The sequence below is a fragment of the Somniosus microcephalus genome, chromosome 1 (assembly GCF_052327205.1).
Source record: "Somniosus microcephalus isolate GS21.2 chromosome 1, FLI_Smic_1.0, whole genome shotgun sequence".
NCBI classification, from domain to species: Eukaryota; Metazoa; Chordata; class Chondrichthyes; order Squaliformes; family Somniosidae; genus Somniosus; species Somniosus microcephalus.
In genome coordinates this window covers 5,503,304-5,516,106 of record NC_140987.1, presented here as the reverse complement: position 1 = coordinate 5,516,106, position 12,803 = coordinate 5,503,304, and the positions used below count along the sequence as shown (strand labels likewise).

At 59.4% G+C, this 12,803-nt stretch overlaps 1 protein-coding gene across 1 annotated transcript in view; it reads left to right on the top strand.

Annotated features, from left to right (window-relative positions):
• LOC147123902 (calcyphosin-like protein) overlaps positions 1–12,803 on the top strand; it is a 53,073-nt gene that overhangs the window by 30,911 nt on the left and 9,359 nt on the right. The gene's annotated exons all lie outside the window — the stretch shown is intronic.

Below are 12,803 nucleotides of genomic sequence, written 5' to 3'. Positions count from 1 at the left end.
TGATGGGTGAACGGGACTGGGTGTGAGTTAGGACACGGGGCAGTGAGCACAGAGGGTGATGGGTGAACGGGACTGGGTGTGAGTTAGGACACGGGGCAGTGAGCACAGGGGGTGTTGGGTGAACGGGACTGGGTGTGAGTTAGGACACGGGGCAGTGAGCACAGGGGGTGATGGGTGAACGGGACTGGGTGTGAGTTAGGACACGGGGCAGTGAGCACAGGGGGTGATGGGTGAGCGGGACTTGGTGCGAGTTAGGACACGGGGCAGTGAGCACAGGGGGTGATGGGTGAGCGGGACTGGGTGTGAGTTAGGACACGGGGCAATGAGCAGAGTGGTGATGGGTGAGCGGGGCTCGGTGTGAGTTAGGACACGGGGCAGTGAGCAGGGGGTGATGGGTGAGCGGGACTCGGTGTGAGTTAGGACACGGGGCAGTGAGCAGGGGGTGATGGGTGAGTGGGAGTGGGTGCGAGTTAGGACACGGGGCAGTGAGCACGGGGTGATGGGTGAATGGGACTGTGTGTGAGTTAGGACACGGGGCAGTGAGCACAGGGGGTGATGGGTGAACGGGCATCGGTGCGAGTTAGGACACGGGGCAGTGAGCACAGGGGGTGAGGGGTGAACGGGACTGGGTGTGAGTTAGGAAACGGGGCAGCGAGCACAGGGGGTGATGGGTGAACGGGACTGGGTGTGAGTTAGGACACGGGGCAGTGAGCACAGGGGGTGATGGGTGAACGGGACTGGGTGTGAGTTAGGACACGGGGCAGTGAGCACGGGGTGATGGGTGAAAGGGACTGGGTGCGAGTTAGGACACGGGGCAGTGAGCAGAGTGGTGATGGGTGGGCGGGACTCGGTGCGAGTTAGGACACGGGGCAGTGAGCAGGGGGTGATGGGTGAGCGGGACTCGGTGTGAGTTAGGACACGGGGCAGTGAGCAGGGGGTGATGGGTGAGCGGGACTCGGTGTGAGTTTGGACACGGGGCAGTGAGCAGGGGGTGATGGGTGAGCGGGACTCGGTGTGAGTTAGGAAACGGGGCAGTGAGCACAGGGAGTGATGGGTGAACGGGACTGGGTGTGAGTTAGGACACGGGGCAGTGAGCACAGGGGGTGATGGGTGAACGGGACTGGGTGTGAGTTAGGACAAGGGGCAGTGAGCACAGTGGGTGATGGGTGAACGGGACTGGGTGTGAGTAAGGACACGGGGCAGTGAGCACAGGGGGTGATGGGTGAACGGGACTGGGTGTGAGTTAGGACACGGGGCAGTGAGCACAGGGGGTGATGGGTGAACGGGACTGGGTGTGAGTTAGGACACGGGGCAGTGAGCACAGAGGGTGATGGGTGAACGGGACTGGGTGTGAGTTAGGACATGGGGCAGTGAGCACAGGGGGCGATGGGTGAACGGGACTGGGTGTGAGTTAGGACATGGGGCAGTGAGCACAGGGGGTGATGGGTGAACGGGACTGGGTGTGAGTTAGGACACGGGGCAGTGTGCAGAGTGGTGATGGGTGAGCGGGACTAGGTGCGAGTTAGGACACGGGGCAGTGAGCACAGGGGGTGATGGGTGAACGGGACTGGGTGTGAGTTAGGACACGGGGCAGTGAGCACAGGGGTTGATGGGTGAACGGGACTGGGTGTGAGTTAGGACACGGGGCAGTGAGCAGAGTGGTGATGGGTGAGCGGGACTCGGTGCAAGTTAGGACACGGGGCAGTGAGCAGGGGGTGATGGGTGAACGGGACTCGGTGTGAGTTAGGACACGGGGCAGTGAGCAGGGGGTGATGGGTGAACGGGACTCGGTGTGAGTTAGGACACGGGGCAGTGAGCAGGGGGTGATGGGTGAGCGGGACTCGGTGTGAGTTAGGACACGGGGCAGTGAGCACAGGGGGTGATGGGTGAACGGGACTGGGTGTGAGTTAGGACACGGGGCAGTGAACACAGGGGGTGATGGGTGAACGGGACTTGGTGTGAGTTAGGACACGGGACAGTGAGCACAGGGGGTGATGGGTGAGCCGGACTCGGTGTGAGTTAGGACACGGGGCAGTGAGCACAGAGGGTGATGGGTGAACGGGACTGGGTGTGAGTTAGGACACGGGGCAGTGAGCACAGGGGGTGATGGGTGAGCGGGACTTGATGCGAGTTAGGACACGGGGCAGTGAGCACAGAGGGTGATGGGTGAGCGGGACTTGGTGCGAGTTAGGACACGGGGCAGTGAGAACAGGGGGTGATGGGTGAGCGGGACTGGGTGTGAGTTAGGACACGGGGTAGTGAGCACAGTGGGTGATGGGTGAGCGGGACTGGGTGTGAGTTAGGACACGGGGCAGTGAGCACAGTGGTGATGGGTGAGCGGGACTGGGTGTGAGTTAGGACACGGGGCAGTGAGCACAGTGGTGATGGGTGAGCGGGACTCGGTGCGAGTTAGGACACGGGGCAGTGAGCACAGGGGGTGATGGGTGAACGGGACTGGGTGCGAGTTAGGACACGGGGCAGTGAGCACAGGGGGTGATGGGTGAACGGGACTCGGTGCGAGTTAGGACACGGGGCAGTGAGCACAGGGGGTGATGGGTGAACGGGACTGGGTGTGAGTTAGGACACGGGCAGTGAGCACGGGGTGATGGGTGAACGGGACTGGGTGTGAGTTAGGACACGGGGCAGTGAGCACAGGGGGTGATGGGTGAGCGGGACTTGGTGCGAGTTAGGACACGGGGCAGTGAGCACAGGGGGTGATGGGTGAGCGGGACTCGGTGCGCGTCAGGACACGGGGCAGTGAGCACAGGGGGTGATGGGTGAACGGGACTGGGTGTGAGTTAGGACACGGGGCAGTGAGCACAGTGGTGATGGGTGAGCGGGACTCGGTGCGAGTTAGAACACGGGGCAGTGAGCACAGGGGGTGATGGGTGAACGGGACTCGGTGCGAGTTAGGACATGGGGCAGTGAGCAGAGTGGTGATGGGTGAGCGGGACTCGGTGCGAGTTAGGACACGGGGCAGTGAGCAGGGGGTGATGGGTGAGCGGGACTCGGTGTGAGTTAGGACACGGGGCAGTGAGCACAGGGGGTGATGGGTGAACGGGACTCGGTGCGAGTTAGGACACGGGGCAGTGAGCACGGGGGGGTGATGGGTGAATGGGACTGGGTGTGAGTTAGGACACGGGGCAGTGAGCACAGGGGGTGAGGGGTGAACGGGACTGGGTGTGAGTTAGGACACGGGGCAGCGAGCACAGGGGGTGATGGGTGAACGGGACTCGGTGTGAGTTCGGACACGGGGCAGTGAGCACAGGGGGTGACGGGTGAACGGGGCTGGGTGTGAGTTAGGACACGGGGCAGTGAGCACAGGGGGTGATGGGTGAACGGGACTCGGTGCGAGTTAGGACACGGGGCAGTGAGCAGAGTGGTGATGGGTGGGCGGGACTCGGTGCGAGTTAGGACACGGGGCAGTGAGCAGGGGGTGATGGGTGAGCGGGACTCGGTGCGAGTTAGGACACGGGGCAGTGAGCAGGGGGTGATGGGTGAGCGGGACTCGGTGTGAATTTGGACACGGGGCAGTGAGCAGGGGGTGATGGGTGAGCGGGACTCGGTGTGAGTTAGGACACGGGGCAGTGAGCACAGGGGGTGATGGGTGAACGGGACTGGGTGTGAGTTAGGACACGGGGCAGTGAGCACAGGGGGTGATGGGTGAACGGGACTGGGTGTGAGTTAGGACACGGGGCAGTGAGCACAGGGGGTGATGGGTGAACGGGACTGGGTGTGAGTTAGGACACGGGGCAGTGAGCACAGGGGGTGATGGGTGAACGGGACTGGGTGTGAGTTAGGACACGGGGCAGTGAGCACAGAGGGTGATGGGTGAACGGGACTGGGTGTGAGTTAGGACACGGGGCAGTGAGCACAGGGGGTGTTGGGTGAACGGGACTGGGTGTGAGTTAGGACACGGGGCAGTGAGCACAGGGGGTGATGGGTGAACGGGACTGGGTGTGAGTTAGGACACGGGGCAGTGAGCACAGGGGGTGATGGGTGAGCGGGACTTGGTGCGAGTTAGGACACGGGGCAGTGAGCACAGGGGGTGATGGGTGAGCGGGACTGGGTGTGAGTTAGGACACGGGGCAATGAGCAGAGTGGTGATGGGTGAGCGGGGCTCGGTGTGAGTTAGGACACGGGGCAGTGAGCAGGGGGTGATGGGTGAGCGGGACTCGGTGTGAGTTAGGACACGGGGCAGTGAGCAGGGGGTGATGGGTGAGTGGGAGTGGGTGCGAGTTAGGACACGGGGCAGTGAGCACGGGGTGATGGGTGAATGGGACTGTGTGTGAGTTAGGACACGGGGCAGTGAGCACAGGGGGTGATGGGTGAACGGGCATCGGTGCGAGTTAGGACACGGGGCAGTGAGCACAGGGGGTGAGGGGTGAACGGGACTGGGTGTGAGTTAGGAAACGGGGCAGCGAGCACAGGGGGTGATGGGTGAACGGGACTGGGTGTGAGTTAGGACACGGGGCAGTGAGCACAGGGGGTGATGGGTGAACGGGACTGGGTGTGAGTTAGGACACGGGGCAGTGAGCACGGGGTGATGGGTGAAAGGGACTGGGTGCGAGTTAGGACACGGGGCAGTGAGCAGAGTGGTGATGGGTGGGCGGGACTCGGTGCGAGTTAGGACACGGGGCAGTGAGCAGGGGGTGATGGGTGAGCGGGACTCGGTGTGAGTTAGGACACGGGGCAGTGAGCAGGGGGTGATGGGTGAGCGGGACTCGGTGTGAGTTTGGACACGGGGCAGTGAGCAGGGGGTGATGGGTGAGCGGGACTCGGTGTGAGTTAGGAAACGGGGCAGTGAGCACAGGGAGTGATGGGTGAACGGGACTGGGTGTGAGTTAGGACACGGGGCAGTGAGCACAGGGGGTGATGGGTGAACGGGACTGGGTGTGAGTTAGGACAAGGGGCAGTGAGCACAGTGGGTGATGGGTGAACGGGACTGGGTGTGAGTAAGGACACGGGGCAGTGAGCACAGGGGGTGATGGGTGAACGGGACTGGGTGTGAGTTAGGACACGGGGCAGTGAGCACAGGGGGTGATGGGTGAACGGGACTGGGTGTGAGTTAGGACACGGGGCAGTGAGCACAGAGGGTGATGGGTGAACGGGACTGGGTGTGAGTTAGGACATGGGGCAGTGAGCACAGGGGGCGATGGGTGAACGGGACTGGGTGTGAGTTAGGACATGGGGCAGTGAGCACAGGGGGTGATGGGTGAACGGGACTGGGTGTGAGTTAGGACACGGGGCAGTGTGCAGAGTGGTGATGGGTGAGCGGGACTAGGTGCGAGTTAGGACACGGGGCAGTGAGCACAGGGGGTGATGGGTGAACGGGACTGGGTGTGAGTTAGGACACGGGGCAGTGAGCACAGGGGTTGATGGGTGAACGGGACTGGGTGTGAGTTAGGACACGGGGCAGTGAGCAGAGTGGTGATGGGTGAGCGGGACTCGGTGCAAGTTAGGACACGGGGCAGTGAGCAGGGGGTGATGGGTGAACGGGACTCGGTGTGAGTTAGGACACGGGGCAGTGAGCAGGGGGTGATGGGTGAACGGGACTCGGTGTGAGTTAGGACACGGGGCAGTGAGCAGGGGGTGATGGGTGAGCGGGACTCGGTGTGAGTTAGGACACGGGGCAGTGAGCACAGGGGGTGATGGGTGAACGGGACTGGGTGTGAGTTAGGACACGGGGCAGTGAACACAGGGGGTGATGGGTGAACGGGACTTGGTGTGAGTTAGGACACGGGACAGTGAGCACAGGGGGTGATGGGTGAGCCGGACTCGGTGTGAGTTAGGACACGGGGCAGTGAGCACAGAGGGTGATGGGTGAACGGGACTGGGTGTGAGTTAGGACACGGGGCAGTGAGCACAGGGGGTGGTGGGTGAGCGGGACTCGGTGCGAGATAGGACACGGGGCAGTGAGCACAGGGGGTGGTGGGTGAGCGGGACTGGGTGTGAGTTAGGACACGGGGCAGTGAGCACAGGGGGTGATGGGTGAACGGGACTGGGTGTGAGTTAGGACACTGGGAAGTGAGCACAGGGGGTGATGGGTGAACGGGACTGGGTGTGAGTTAGGACGCGGGGCAGTGAGCACAGGGGGTGATGGGTGAACGGGACTGGGTTTGAGTTAGGACACGGGGCAGTGAGCACAGGGGGTGATGGGTGAACGGGACTGGGTGTGAGTTAGGACACGGGGCAGCGAGCACAGCGGGTGATGGGTGAACGGGACTGGGTGTGAGTTAGGACACGGGGCAGTGAGCACAGGGGGTGATGGGTGAACGGGAATGGGCGCGAGTTAGGACACGGGGCAGTGAGCACGGGGTGATGGGTGAACGGGACTGGGTGTGAGTTAGGACACGGGGCAGTGAGCACAGGGGGTGATGGGTGAGCGGGACTCGGTGTGAGTTAGGACACGGGGCAGTGAGCACAGGGGGTGATGGGTGAGCGGGACTCGGTGTGAGTTAGGACACGGGGCAGTGAGCACGGGGTGATGGGTGAGCAGGACTCGGTGTGAGTTAGGACACGGGGCAGTGAGCACAGGGGGTGATGGGTGAACGGGACTCGGTGCGAGTTAGGACACGGGGCAGTGAGCAGAGTGGTGATGGGTGGGCGGGACTCGGTGTGAGTTAGGACACGGGGCAGTGAGCACAGGGGGTGATGGGTGAACGGGACTGGGTGTGAGTTAGGACACGGGGCAGTGAGCGCAGGGGGTGATGGGTGAACGGGACTCGGTGCGAGTTAGGACACGGGGCAGTGAGCACAGGGGGTGATGGGTGAACGGGACTGGGTGTGAGTTAGGACACGGGGCAGTGAGCACAGGGGGTGATGGGTGAACGGGACTGGGTGTGAGTTAGGACACGGGGCAGTGAGCAGAGTGGTAATGGGTGAGCGGGACTCGGTGCGAGTTAGGACACGGGGCAGTGAGCAGGGGGTGATGGGTGAACGGGACTCGGTGTGATTTAGGACACGGGGCAGTGAGCAGGGGGTGATGGGTGAACGGGACTCGGTGTGAGTTAGGACACGGGGCAGTGAGCAGGGGGTGATGGGTGAGCAGGACTCGGTGTGAGTTAGGACACGGGGCAGTGAGCACAGGGGGTGATGGGTGAACGGGACTGGGTGTGAGTTAGGACACGGGGCAGTGAGCACAGGGGGTGATGGGTGAACGGGACTTGGTGTGAGTTAGGACACGGGACAGTGAGCACAGGGGGTGATGGGTGAGCGGGACTCGGTGTGAGTTAGGACACGGGGCAGTGAGCACAGAGGGTGATGGGTGAACGGGACTGGGTGTGAGTTAGGACACGGGGCAGTGAGCACAGGGGGTGGTGGGTGAGCGGGACTCGGTGCGAGTTAGGACACGGGGCAGTGAGCACAGGGGGTGGTGGGTGAGCGGGACTGGGTGTGAGTTAGGACACGGGGCAGTGAGCAGAGTGGTGATGGGTGGGCGGGACTCGGTGCGAGTTAGGACACGGGGCAGTGAGCAGGGGGTGATGGGTGAGCGGGACTCGGTGTGAGTTAGGACACAGGGCAGTGAGCAGGGGGTGATGGGTGAGCGGGACTCGGTGTGAGTTAGGACACGGGGCAGTGAGCACAGGGGGTGATGGGTGAGCGGGACTCGGTGTGAGTTAGGACACGGGGCAGTGAGCACAGGGGGTGATGGGTGAACGGGACTGGGTGTGAGTTAGGACACGGGGCAGTGAGCGCAGGGGGTGATGGGTGAACGGGACTCGGTGCGAGTTAGGACACGGGGCAGTGAGCACAGGGGGTGATGGGTGAACGGGACTGGGTGTGAGTTAGGACACGGGGCAGTGAGCACAGGGGGTGATGGGTGAACGGGACTGGGTGTGAGTTAGGACACGGGGCAGTGAGCAGAGTGGTGATGGGTGAGCGGGACTCGGTGCGAGTTAGGACACGGGGCAGTGAGCAGGGGGTGATGGGTGAACGGGACTCGGTGTGATTTAGGACACGGGGCAGTGAACAGGGGGTGATGGGTGAACGGGACTCGGTGTGAGTTAGGACACGGGGCAGTGAGCAGGGGGTGATGGGTGAGCGGGACTCGGTGTGAGTTAGGACACGGGGCAGTGAGCACAGGGGGTGATGGGTGAACGGGACTGGGTGTGAGTTAGGACACGGGGCAGTGAGCACAGGGGGTGATGGGTGAACGGGACTTGGTGTGAGTTAGGACACGGGACAGTGAGCACAGGGGGTGATGGGTGAGCGGGACTCGGTGTGAGTTAGGACACGGGGCAGTGAGCACAGAGGGTGATGGGTGAACGGGACTGGGTGTGAGTTAGGACACGGGGCAGTGAGCACAGGGGGTGGTGGGTGAGCGGGACTCGGTGTGAGTTAGGACACGGGGCAGTGAGCACAGGGGGTGGTGGGTGAGCGGGACTCGGTGCGAGTTAGGACACGGGGCAGTGAGCACAGGGGGTGGTGGGTGAGCGGGACTGGGTGTGAGTTAGGACACGGGGCAGTGAGCAGGGGGTGATGGGTGAACGGGACTGGGTGTGAGTTAGGACACGGGGCAGTGAGCACAGGGGGTGATGGGTGAACGGGACTGGGTGTGAGTTAGGACACGGGGAAGTGTGCACAGGGGGTGATGGGTGAACGGGACTGGGTGTGAGTTAGGACGCGGGGCAGTGAGCACAGGGGGTGATGGGTGAACGGGACTGGGTGTGAGTTAGGACACGGGGCAGTGAGCACGGGGTGATGGGTGAACGGGACTGGGTGTGAGTTAGGACACGGGGCAGCGAGCACAGCGGGTGATGGGTGAACGGGACTGGGTGTGAGTTAGGACACGGGGCAGTGAGCACAGGGGGTGATGGGTGAACGGGAATGGGTGCGAGTTAGGACACGGGGCAGTGAGCACGGGGTGATGGGTGAACGGGACTGGGTGTTAGTTAGGACGCGGGGCAGTAAGCACAGGGGGTGATGGGTGAGCGGGTCTGGGTGTGAGTTAGGACACGGGGCAGTGAGCACGGGGTGATGGGTGAACGGGACTGGGTGTGAGTTAGGACACGGGGCAGTGAGCAGGGGGTGATGGGTGAGCGAGGCTGGGTGTGAGTTAGGACACGGGGCAGTGAGCACAGGGGGTGATGGGTGAACGGGACTGGGTGTGAGTTAGGACACAGGGCAGTGAGCACAGGGGGTGATGGGTGAACGGGACATGGTGCGAGTTAGGACACGGGGCAGTGAGCACAGGGGGTGATGGGTGAACGGGACTGGGTGTGAGTTAGGACACGTTGCAGTGAGCACAGGGGGTGATGGGTGAGCGGGACTCGGTGTGAGTTAGGACACGGGGCAGTGAGCACAGGGGGTGATGGGTGAGCGGGACTCGGTGTGAGTTAGGACACGGGGCAGTGAGCACAGGGGGTGATGGGTGAGCGGGACTCGGTGTGAGTTAGGACACGGGGCAGTGAGCACAGGGGGTGATGGGTGAACGGGACTCGGTGTGAGTTAGGACACGGGGCAGTGAGCAGAGTGGTGATGGGTGGGCGGGACTCGGTGCGAGTTAGGACACGGGGCAGTGAGCAGGGGGTGATGGGTGAGCGGGACTCGGTGTGAGTGAGGACACAGGGCAGTGAGCACAGGGGGTGATGGGTGAGCGGGACTCGGTGTGAGTTAGGACACGGGGCAGTGAGCACAGGGGGTGATGGGTGAGCGGGACTCGGTGTGAGTTAGGACACGGGGCAGTGAGCACAGGGGGTGATGGGTGAGCGGGACTCGGTGTGAGTTAGGACACGGGGCAGTGAGCACAGGGGGTGATGGGTGAACGGGACTGGGTGTGAGTTAGGACACGGGGCAGTGAGCGCAGTGGGTGATGGGTGAACGGGACTCGGTGCGAGTTAGGACACGGGCAGTTTTGGATGAGCTCAAGTTTACCGAGGGTGCAAAGTGGGAGGCCGGCCAGGAGAACGTTGGAGTAGTCGAGTCTCGAGGTAACAAAAAGCTCGGATGAGGGTTTCAGCAGCGGATGAGCTGAGGCAAAGGCGGAGACGTTCGATGTGACGGAGGTGGAAATAGGTGGTCTTCGTGATGGAGCGGATATGTGGTCAGAAGCTCAGTTAAGGGTAAAATAGGACGCCAAGATTGCGAACGGTCTGGTTCAGCCTCAGAAAGTGGCCAGGAAGAGGGATGGAGTTGGTGGCTAGGGAACAGAGTCTGTGGTGGGGACCGAAGACAATGGCTTTCGTCTTTCCAATATTTAATTGAAGTAAATTTCTGCTCACCCAATACTGGGTGTCGGACAAACAGCGTGACAAATCAGAGGCAGCGGAGGGGTCGAGCGAGGGGGTGGTGAGGTAGAGTTGGGTGTCGTTAGTGTACATGTGGAACCTGATGTATTTCGGATGATATTGCCGAAGATGAGAAATAGGAGGGGCCGAGGATAGATCCTTGGGGGACACCAGAGGTAACGATGCGGGAGTGGGAAGAGAAACCGTTACAGGTGATTCTCTGGCTACGATTCGATAGATCAAAATGGAACCAGGCGAGTGCAGTCCCACCCAGCTGGATGATGGTGGAGAGGCGTTGGAGAAGGATGGAGTGGTCAACCGTGTCAAAGGCTGCAGACAAGTCAAGAAAGACGAGGAGGGATAGTCTACCATTGTCACAGTCACAAAGCATAATGTGACTTTGGTAAAAGCCGTTTGTACTGTGGCAGGGGCGGAATCCTGATTGGAGGGATTGAGACATGGAGCTCCGGGAAAGGTGGGTAGATTTGAGGCGACAACACGTTCAAGGACTTTGGAGAGGAAAGGGAGGTTATTTGCAAGGACAGAGGGGTCAAGGGTTTGTTTTTTTTGAAGGTGGGGAGTGGGGGGGGAATGATGATGGCAGATTTGAAAGGGAGGGGGACCTGAGGAGAGGGAACCGTTTCAGGAGTAAAGGGGTAATATGTTGCTCATTGCGTATTGGTGAAGGGGTAATGTGGTTGTGTGTGTGCGGTGTCTCAACCTCTGTGTGGCTCCCAGCCGATACATAAGAACATAAGAAATAGGAGCAGGAGTAGGCCAATCGGCCCCTCGAGCCTGCTCCGCCATTCAATAAGATCATGGCTGATCTGATCCTAACCGCCAATCTACTATCACAGAACCATCTCCTGAATCTAACAGAATTAGACACACGAAATAGGAGCAGGATCAGGCTACACGGCCCCTGGGCCCGCTCCGCTACCCACAGGGCCATGACCGATCCGAACCTAGGCTCATGTCCAAATTCCTGCCCGCTCCCCGTAACCCTTAATTCCCTTTACTTCTAGGAAACTGCCTATTTCTGTTTTAAATTTATGTAATGATGTAGCTTCTACAGCTTTTTGGGGCAGCATATTCCATGGACCTACCACCCTCTGAGTGAAGTAGTTCCTCCTCATCTCAGTTTTGAAAGAGCAGCCCCTTATTCTAAGACTATGCCCCCTAGTTCTAGTTTCACCCATCATCGAGAACATCCTCCCCGCATCCACCCGATCCGACCCCTTCACAATCTTATATGTTTCAATAAGATCGCCTCTCATTCTTCTGAACTCCAATGAGTAGAGTCCCAATCTACTCAACCTCTCCTCATATGTCCATCCCCTCATCCCCGGGATTAACCGAGTGAACCTTCTTTGTACTGACTCGAGAGCAAGTATGTCTTTTCTTAAGTATGGACACCAAAACTGTATGCAGCATTCCAGGTGCGGTCTCACCAATACCTTGTACAACTGAAGCAATACCTCCCTATTTTTATATTCTATCCCCCTAGCAATGAAAGTCAACATTCCATTGGCCTTCTTAATCACTTGCTGCACCTGCATACTAACCTTTTGAGTTTCGTGGACCAGGACCCCCAGATCCCTTTGTACTTCAGTACTTTCCAGTTTCTTGCCATTAAGATAATAACTTGCTCTACGATTTTTCCTGCCAAAGTGCATAACCTCACACTTTCCAGTATTGTATTCCATCTGCCAAATCTCTGCCCACTTACTTAGCCTGTCTATGTACCCTTGCAGGTTTTTTATGTCCTCCTCACTCACTACTTTCCCTCCCATCTTAGTATCATCTGCAAACTTTGATATGTTACACTCGGTCCCCTCCTCCAAATCGTTAATATAGATTGTAAAGAGTTGGGGACCCAGCACTGACCCCTGCGGAACACCACTAGTTACTGATTGCCAGTCTGAGAATGAACCATTTATCCCAACTCTCTGCCTTCTGTTAGATAGCCAATCCTCTATCCATGCCAGAATATTACCCCCAATCCCGTGATTTTTTATCTTAAGCAATAATCTTTTGTGTGGCACCTTGTCAAATGCCTTTTGGAAGTCTAAATACACTACGTCCACTGGTTCCCCTTTATCCACCCTATATGTTACTTCCTCAAATAACTCCAGCAAATTTGTCAAACATGACTGCCCCTTCATAAAACCATGCTGACTTTGTCCTATTAAATTATGATTATCCAAATGTCCTGTTACTGTCTCCTTAATAATGGACTCCAAAATTTTACCTACCACAGATGTTAGGCTAACTGGTCTATAGTTTCCAGCCTTCTGTCGACTGCCCTTTTTAAATAAGGGTGTTACATTAGCAGTTTTCCAGTCTGCCGGGACCTTTGCTGAGTCCAGGGAGTTTTGGAAAATTATTACCAATGCATCCACAATCCCTACCGCCACTTCCCTCAAGACCCTAGGATGTAAGCCATCAGGTCCAAGTGATTTATCCGCCTTGAGTCCCATTATTTTACCGAGTACCATTTCCTTAGTGATTTTGATCGTGTTTAGCTCCTCCCCCCTATAGCCCCCTGTTTGTCCAGCGTTGGGATATTCTTAG